At 42.1% G+C, this 9,660-nt stretch overlaps 1 long non-coding RNA gene across 16 annotated transcripts; it reads left to right on the top strand.

Moving 5' to 3' along the window:
- The first annotated feature begins 4,606 nt into the window (after window positions 1-4,606).
- On the top strand, window positions 4,607-9,660 carry LOC126988471 (uncharacterized). 16 transcript variants are annotated; one of them, XR_007742025.1, is made up of 7 exons: window positions 4,607-5,295; window positions 5,402-6,265; window positions 6,467-6,766; window positions 6,868-7,267; window positions 7,468-7,847; window positions 8,164-9,190; window positions 9,357-9,660. It is a non-coding gene; the product is annotated as an uncharacterized LOC126988471 (long non-coding RNA). The 16 variants fall into 16 exon arrangements; XR_007742022.1 differs by lacking the exon at window positions 9,357-9,660 and adding an exon at window positions 9,280-9,355; XR_007742029.1 differs by lacking the exon at window positions 9,357-9,660 and adding an exon at window positions 6,367-6,466 and having other exon boundaries at window positions 4,610-5,295; window positions 6,567-6,666; window positions 6,767-7,267; window positions 8,164-8,456.

Raw genomic sequence — 9,660 nt, 5'->3', positions numbered from 1 at the left:
TTTTGTTTTCGTTTTGTTATTTTTTCTTATTTTTTTCTTATTTTGTTATTTTATTTTTGTTTTGCTGTTGTTTTGTTATTTTTCGTCTTAAAATTTTTCTTATTCTATTATTTTGTCATTTTATTTGAAGTCTTGTTCTTTTGTTCTATTATTTTGTTATTTTATTTTTGTTGTTGTTCTGTTACGTTCTGTTTATAAGTACTGTACACACACACACACACACACACACACACACACACACACACACACACACACACACACACAATATAACTGTCTCCCTTTTCTGCGTCTCAAAATTCTCCCTATTAATCTTGCATCCTGTTATTGCTATTTTGTACATAATCACACTAGCGCGATCTCCCTTTTCTGCGTCTCAAAATTCTCCTTATTTGTCTTGCGTCCTGTTATTGCTATTCTGCACTTAATCACACTAGCGCGATCTCCTTTTTCTGCGTCTCAAAATTCTCCTTATCATCTTGCATCCTGTTATTGCTATTCTGTACATAATCACACTAGCGCGATCTCCCTTTTCTGCGTCTCAAAATTCTCCTTATTATCTTGCATCCTGTTATTGCTATTCTGTACATAATCACACTAGCGCGATCTCCCTTTTCTGCGTCTCAAAATTCTACTAATTAATCTTGCGTCCTGTTATTGCTATTCTGTACATAATCACACTAGCGCGATCTCCCTTTTCTGCGTCTCAAAATTCTACTTATTAATCTTGCATCCTGTTATTGCTATTCTGTACATAATCACACTAGCGCGATCTCCCTTTTCTGCGTCTCAAAATTCTACTAATTAATCTTGCATCCTGTTATTGCTATTCTGTACTTAATCACACTAGCGCGATCTCCCTTTTCTGCGTCTCAAAATTCTCCCTATTAATCTTGCATTCTGTTATTGCTATTCTGTATATAATCAGACTAGCGCGATCTCCCTTTTCTGCGTCTCAAAATTCTCCTTATTAATCTTGCATCCTGTTATTGCTATTCTGTACCTAATCACACTAGCGCGATCTCTCTTTTCTGCGTCTCAAAATTCTACTTATTAATCTTGCATCCTGTTATTGCTATTCTGTACATAATCACACTAGCGCGATCTCTCTTTTCTGCGTCTCAAAATTCTACTTATTAATCTTGCATCCTGTTATTGCTATTCTGTACATAATCACACTAGCGCGATCTCCCTTTTCTGCGTCTCAAAATTCTACTAATTAATCTTGCATCCTGTTATTGCTATTCTGTACATAATCACACTAGCGCGATCTCCCTTTTCTGTGTCTCAAAATTCTCCTATTAATCTTGCATCCTGTTATTGCTATTCTGTACATAATCACACTAGCGCGATCTCCCTTTTCTGCGTCTCAAAATTCTCCTTATTAATCTTGCATCCTGTTATTGCTATTCTGTACATAATCACACTAGCGCGATCTCTCTTTTCTGCGTCTCAAAATTCTACTTATTAATCTTGCATCCTGTTATTGCTATTCTGTACCTAATCACACTAGCGCGATCTCTCTTTTCTGCGTCTCAAAATTCTACTAATTAATCTTGCATCCTGTTATTGCTATTTTGTACCTAATCACACTAGCGCGATCTCCCTTTTCTGCGTCTCAAAATTCTCCCTATTAATCTTGCATCCTGTTATTGCTATTCTGTACATAATCACACTAGCGCGATCTCCCTTTTCTGCGTCTCAAAATTCTCCTTATTATCTTGCGTCCTGTTATTGCTATTTTGTACATAATCACACTAGCGCGATCTCCCTTTTCTGCGTCTCAAAATTCTACTGATTTGCCTTTGTGTAAGTCAGCGAACACATCCTATATATATTTTGCAATTAGTAGCAGGCTTTTTTTTATTGTTTACTTTCTTTTGTGCCCTTGAGCTGTGTCCTTTGTTGTAAAAAAATATATATATCATACACTATCATACGGGTTTGCCACGCTTTCCGACTCAAATAAGCAATCAATATCTTTTATCTACACGAAGCACAAGAAAGCTGAGAGAAATGACCACGTGGTAGGGAGGGCAGGAAAGAGAGAGAGAGAGAGAGAGAGAGAGAGAGAGAGAGAGAGAGAGAGAGAGAGAGAGAGAGAGAGAGAGAGAGAGAGAGAGAGAGAGAGAGAGAGAGAGAGAGAGAGAGAGAGAGAGAGAGAGAGAGAGAGAGAGAGAGAGAGAGAGAGAGAGAGAGAGAGAGATGGAATAAAAGAAAAAATGAAGGAAAGGACCATTAAGAGAGAAGAAGAGAGGAGAGAGAGAGAGAGAGAGAGAGAGAGAGAGAGAGAGAGAGAGAGAGAGAGAGAGAGAGAGAGAGAGAGAGAGAGAGAGAGAGAGAGAGAGAGAGAGAGAGAGAGAGAGAGAGAGAGAGGGTTCGATTCAGTTGAAGTGTTCTTGGTGTTGACGGGAAGCGGCTCCGAGATAGTCTTAAAGCGCAGATCGTTTTTTTTTCGTTTTTTACATCTAAGGAGACAACAGTTCAAGGGCGTAAAGAAAAATATTAAAGAAAAACCCCGCTAATTCTAATCTTTCTTTCTTTCTTTACTTCCTTCCTCCTGAATAGCTGCACATCCCCTATGGCTGCGACCACAGACAGACAGACAGACAGACAGAGAGACAGACAAAGACGTACGCAGAGGAAGAAAAAAAAAAAGGAACGGAAGAAAGAGAAATGAGAGAGCGAGAGAGAGAGCGAGAGAGAGAGACGAGGGACTCAGGGACAAGGCTCCCCTCCCCGTCCTCCTCCTCCCCCTCCTCCTCCTCCTCCTCCGCTCCCTCCTCGTCCTCCTCCTCCTTCTCCTCCGCTTCCTCCTCCTACTCCTCCTCTTACTCCCCCTCCTCCTACTCCTCCTCCTCCTCTCCCTCCTCCTCCTCCTCCTCCTTTTGTATTTTTTGTTTAATTTTCAGATTTTTTTTGTACCGCGGTGTTTTTTTGTTCGTTTTTTTTCTTTTTTGTATTTTTTTCTGTTTTTTTATTTAATCGCGTTTTTTTGTCATTTTTTTTGTTTTGTTTTCTTTTCCAGCGCGGTGTTTTTTCTGTTTTCTGTTTGTTTATATCCCTTTCTACACCGAAAAAAAAAATCTTGCCTGAGCATCCCGTCCACCTCCGCATAGTAAAGCTCTCTAGCTTTTTAGGGGTATCTTTAATATATTTTGTTTTCTCAATTCATGAGTATTTCAAATATTTTTGTTATCCTAATATTTTTTGGGGGGGGCCCCGGGCCATCTGGCTCCCCACCCCCATATCCGCGCCTGCATATACCTACAGCCGACGACACATTCCTTATTATAGTTGCGGCACATTATAAGTGAGTCAGTTCTGTACACACTATCCGCATACACTCGAGGTTTTCTGGGGGGAATGGAGCTTTTTCGGGGGGCCCCCTCCCTGTATCCGCCCTGATCTTCGGGGCAGCACGTGGGTAGTCTTGGGCCACTCGGCGGTGCCTGAAAAACCCCAGTATGGTCAAGCATCATCACTTAGTTTTCTTCCTGCCTGTTGTTGGTTTATGAGCAGTAGCAGTACGTACTGTACCAATGTTATACACAGTTACTTCAGAAAACGTTGCCGTTGTTGACGTAGCGGTGACCGCCACTTTCTTTACGTTTGTGGAAAGGTTTGCTGAACAAACATCCGCTATAATTTAAGTGCCTGTACCACGAAAACTTCACGAGCCACGAACCTTCATTATAAGACACAGGCTGATTTTCTGGGTCTTTTTTCTGGAAAAAGGTGTTTTATAAACCCGTCAAATACGGTATATATATATATATATATATATATATATATATATATATATATATATATATATATATATATATATATATATATATATATATATATATATTGTAACCTTCCTGTAACCTCACCCAGGCGCCCGAAAACCCCGTCAGCGTCCCCAGGAGACTCACCGCTCCTTGTGGCTGGCGTCCAACGTCTGGATGGGCTACTCACGTTACTTCCGGGTCCATGGTCCCCTGAGGTGCGACTCCCAGGCGTGTGTGCCACCCTGTGTTCCCTCCGAGAGCGACAGCGTGCGTGAAATCCAGCCTCTGGCCACCAGTGCACTTTACTGTGGAGAAAGCAAACCCCTTCCACTTCAGCGGGCTCAGAGAAACACAATCCGCCGGTTTAACGTGGTTTATTTCCTTTGTCACAGTTCCCACACTGTTCCACCGGGGTCCGGCCACTTGTTGACCGTCGAAACCCTCTACTAAAGTCCACAAACCCAAACACCGCCACTGCCAGGCACTTTCTCCAAGGGGGTCCGTGCACCGCCACGCTACGAGCCTCAGGTCCCGACCGAGGTTCGAATCCAACTGCCTGCCGGCGTCCCCCAAGGCCCTCGTGCGCGCCCCAATCACAGGCCTTCCCGCTCGGTGACGTCACTTCCTGGCGGGAACCTCAGGCAGCCGTAACAATATATATATATATATATATATATATATATATATATATATATATATATATATATATATATATATATATATATATATATATATATATATATATATATATATATATATATAAGTTTGATTTAAATCATGTTGTTTTTACTCTGATTTAAATCACTTGATATAATGAAAATCACCGTGCTGGACGGGGAGGTCATCCAGTTCATGAACCTGAAAGAGTATGAAGCAAAATATGACTGACAGACAGACTGAGGCAGAGATGGGACGCTGCGAGTGACCCTTACTGCCTACATACTGCACCTTGCTATGCAGCCACACACACACACCATTTTTTTCTTCCCCTGGCTCAGCGTCCTTCCCTTCCCTTGTGGTGTTGGCTGGGCCGTGAGTCTCCCACTCCTGGCTACGATACACTCTCCTCCCTGGTGTTGGCCCTTGCCAGGTCTCCTCCCACACACCGTCTCCAGGCCTTCTTTGCCTCATTTGGCCTCCTCCCTTCCACCTCCTCCACAGCCCCTCACAACACATGTACAGAGGGAAGTAACACACACACACACAGAACTATTATTATTATTATTATTACTCTTCTCACTCAACACTTGCCACGTACATCATATAAGAAACCTGGACAGACTCGACCAACACAGACACTCCTCCAGCATCAATTATTATTATCATCCTTATAATTACTATTTCTCCCACACATAAAACTTCAGGAATCAACGACAAGCGCTACTCTTATCTACATTAGCCGGTGACCAACGTGTTACCATTATCATCATTATTTTATCATCATCATGTGGTTCTTGATTACATTTTTATTCAGTTTATGTAAGGAGTAATATTTCAACCTTAAGTATTGGGGGCACCTTCAGGGGTAGCAGTATGACCCTGGTGGTAGTGTGACCCTTCCTCTGTACCATGAACCAAAGAAACATATATTTGACAAGGCTTTCGTAGGAGTATTGGGGGCATTTCCAGAGGTAGTTGTATGACCCTGGTGGTAGTGTGACCCTTCCTCTGTACCATGAACCTAAGAAACACACATTGGACAAGGCTTTCATAGGAGTCTTGGGGGTATTTCCAGGGGTAGCAGTATGACCCTGGTGGTAGTGTGACCCTTCCTCTGTACCATGAACCTAAGAAACACACATTGGACAAGATTTTCGTATAAGTCTTGGGGGCATTTCCAGGGGTAGCAGTATGACCCTGGTGGTAGTGTGACCCTTCCTCTGTACCATGAACCTAAGAAACACACATTTGACAAGATTTTCGTAGAAGTCTTGGGGGCATTTCCAGGGGTAGTTGTATGACCCTGGTGGTAGTGTGACCCTTCCTCTGTACCATGAACCTAAGAAACACACATTTGACAAGGCTTTCGTAGGAGTCTTGGGGGTATTTCCAGGGGTAGTTGTATGACCCTGGTGGTAGTGTGACCCTTCCTCTGTACCATGAACCTAAGAAACATACATTTGACAAGGCTTTCGTAGGAGTCTTGGGGGTATTTCCAGGGGTAGTTGTATGACCCTGGTGGTAGTGTGACCCTTCCTCTGTACCATGAACCTAAGAAACACACATTTGACAAGGCTTTCATAGGAGTCTTGGGGGCATTTCCAGGGGTAGTTGTATGACCTTGTGATAATGATAATGATAATAATAATAATAATAATGATAATAGTTAAAAATGATACCACATAAGGAATATTTAGGCTGGTTCTCCTTCCCAGCTTTAAAAACGAGATCCGGAATATATACACACACACATACATAAAGGACTGGATACTGAGGGAAAGGAATCCAATACCCTATCCAAATAACTGTTAGGATTAAGAAGGAAGGGAATCTAGGTTATCCAAATGACAGTATAGGATAGGACTGGATACTGAGGGGAAGGGAATCCAATACCCTATCAAAATAACTGTTAGGATTAAGAAGGAAGGGAATTTAGGCTATCCAAATGATAGTATAGGATAGGACTGGATACTGAGGGAAAGGAATCCGATACCCTATCCAAATAACTGTTAGGATTAAGAAGGAAGGGAATCTAGGTTATCCAAATGACAGTATAGGATAGGACTGGATACTAAGGGAAAGGAATCCAATACCCTATCCAAATAACTGTTAGGATTAAGAAGGAAGGGAATTTAGGCTATCCAAATGACAGTATAGGATAGGACTGGATACTGAGGGAAAGGAATCCAATACCCTATCCAAATAAGTGTTAGGTTCAAGAAGGAAGGGAATCTAAGTTATCCAAATGACAGTATAGGATAGCACTGGATACTGAGGGAAAGGAATCCAATACCCTATCCAAATAAGTGTTAGGTTCAAGAAGGAAGGGAATCTAGGTTATCCAAATGACAGTATAGGATAGGACTGGATACTAAAGGAAAAGGAATCCAATACCCTATCCAAATAAGTGTTAGGATTAAGAAGGAAGGGAATCTAGGTTATCCAAATGACAGTATAGGATAGGACTGGATACTGAGGGAAAGGAATCCAATACCCTATCCAAATAAGTGTTAGGTTCAAGAAGGAAGGGAATCTAGGTTATCCAAATGACAGTATAGGATAGGACTGGATACTGAGGGAAAGGAATCCAATACCCTATCCAAATAAGTGTTAGGTTCAAGAAGGAAGGGAATCTAGGTTATCCAAATGACAGTATAGGATAGCACTGAATACCAAGGAAAAGGAATCCAATACCCTATCAAAATAAGTGTTAGGTTCAAGAAGGAAGGGAATCTAGGTTATCCAAATGACAGTATAGGATAGGACTGGATACTGAGGGAAAGGAATCCAATACCCTATCCAAATAAGTGTTAGGTTCAAGAAGGAAGGGAATCTAGGTTATCCATATGACAGTATAGGATAGGACTAGATACTGAGGGAAAGGAATCCAATACCCTATCCAAATAACTGTTAGGATTAAGAAGGAAGGGAATTTAGGCTATCCAAATGACAGTATAGGATAGCACTGAATACCAAGGAAAAGGAATCCAATACCCTATCAAAATAAGTGTTAGGTTCAAGAAGGAAGGGAATCTAGGTTATCCAAATGAAAGTATAGGATAGGACTGGATACTAAAGGAAAAGGAATCCAATACCGTATCCAAATAAGTGTTAGGATCGAGAGAGGAGAAGGGAATTTAGCATACCCAGAGAAGGAAGGAGAGTTTAACCCGGTAGCAGCGGGGATCATGTTTCTTAATGGTCCCTCTAAGCGAGAAAAATGAGAAAAAATCACCCCTCACACAAACCATTTCATAATATATACCGAAGCATTTGTGATCAGATTATGCATCATCTATTTGGGGGGTTTATATCACGGCACAAATTTGGCCCGTCGCTGGTACACGGTAAAGCCACAAATTTGGCCCATCACTGCTACACGGTAAAGCCACAAATTTGGCCCGTCGCTGGTACACGGTAAAGCCACAAATTTGGCCCGTCGCTGGTACACGGTAAAGCCACAAATTTGGCCCATCACTGCTACACGGTAAAACCACAAATTTGGCCCGTCGCTGCTACACGGTAAAGCCACAAATTTGGCCCATCACTGCTACACGGTAAAGCCACAAATTTGGCCCGTCGCTGGTAATTTTGTAAAGCAACAAATTTTGCACATCACTGCTACACGGTAAAGCCACAAATTTGGCCCATCACTGCTACACGGTGAAGCCACAAATTTGGCCCATCACTGCTACATGGTAAAGCCACAAATTTGGCCCGTCGCTGCTACCAGGTTAAGACAGGACTGGATACTGAGGGAAGAATAATATAACTGAACTCTGATAATAATAATAAGCATTGACTTACTCATTTGCCTATTTTGCTGCCTTAGGATTTTCTACACTAAAAGATGTTCCCTCCCTCCCTCAGTACTTTCAGTTGATAGTGATTGGTAAAACTGCAGATTAAGACCACCGATATAGGATGTTTTAGAGAGAGAGAGAGAGAGAGAGAGAGAGAGAGAGAGAGAGAGAGAGAGAGAGAGAGAGAGAGAGAGAGAGAGAGAGAGAGAGAGAGAGAGAGAGAGAGAGAGAGAGAGAGAGAGAGAGAGAGAGAGAGAGAGAGAGAGAGAGAGAGAGAGAGAGAGAGAGAGAGAGAGAGAGAGAAGAGAAAATATCGAACACATTGCATAAGACAACCTTCATAATCAAAACACTCCTTCTAATCTATATTGTTCAATACCATAACACACACACACACACACACACACACACACACACACACATCCACTGAACAATACTTAAGGCCTTTTTGAACAAGTTTACACACACACACACACACACACACACACCATCATATTTGGCTTGGGTGGTGAGGGAGGTGGTGGTGATGGTGGTTAAATGGATAAATATATAGACAAGTAAATAAATAGATTGGAAGTTATACATGTTTAGTTTCAGGGTCATTTTCTTAAAGTTTTTTGGCGGCCCAGCACACACAGTTTAAAGGCTTTCGTGGGAGTCTTGTGGGCATTTCCAGGGGTGGTTTTGTGACCCTGGTGGTAGTGTGACCCTTCCTCTGTACCGTGAATCTAAGAAACACACATTTGGCAAGGCTTTCGTGGGAGTTGTGGGCATTTCCAGGGGTGGTAGTGTGACCCTTCCTCTGTACCGTGAATCTAAGAAACACACATTTGACAAGACTTTCGTAGGAGTCTTGTGGGCATTTCCAGGGGTAGTTTTATGACCCTGGTGGTAGTGTGACCCTTCCTCTGTACCATGAACCTAAGAAACACACATTTGACAAGGCTTTCGTGGGAGGTGTGGGGGCATTTCCAGGGGTAGTTTTGTGACCCTTCCTCTGTACAATGAACCTAAGAAACACACATTTGACAAGGCTTTCGTAGGAGTCTTGTGGGCATTTCCAGGGGTAGTTTTATGACCCTGGTGGTAGTGTGACCCTTCCTCTGTACCATGAACATAGGAGTCTTGGGGGCATTTCCAGGGGTAGTTTTATGACCCTGGTGGTAGTGTGACCCTTCCTCTGTACCATGAACCTGAAACACCACTCATGAGAACACGACCAATCTATTTTAGGCCTCTGGAAATAATTAATGAGAGGGGCAGTAACGAGCTTTTTCAGGTTAATTTATATGATTTTTAGGTCATCTCGTACTATTTTGGGGTCAGAATTTTCTTTTCCTGTTGGGTAACTTTACTTTTTTTTGTGTGTGTGTGAGAATTTTTAATCTTTTTTTCTTTCTTTTTTTCAATGCCGTCATCACAACCAC

This window comes from Eriocheir sinensis, chromosome 69 (genome assembly GCF_024679095.1).
Source record: "Eriocheir sinensis breed Jianghai 21 chromosome 69, ASM2467909v1, whole genome shotgun sequence".
NCBI lineage: Eukaryota > Metazoa > Arthropoda > Malacostraca > Decapoda > Varunidae > Eriocheir > Eriocheir sinensis.
This window is presented reverse-complemented; position numbering and strand designations above follow the sequence as displayed.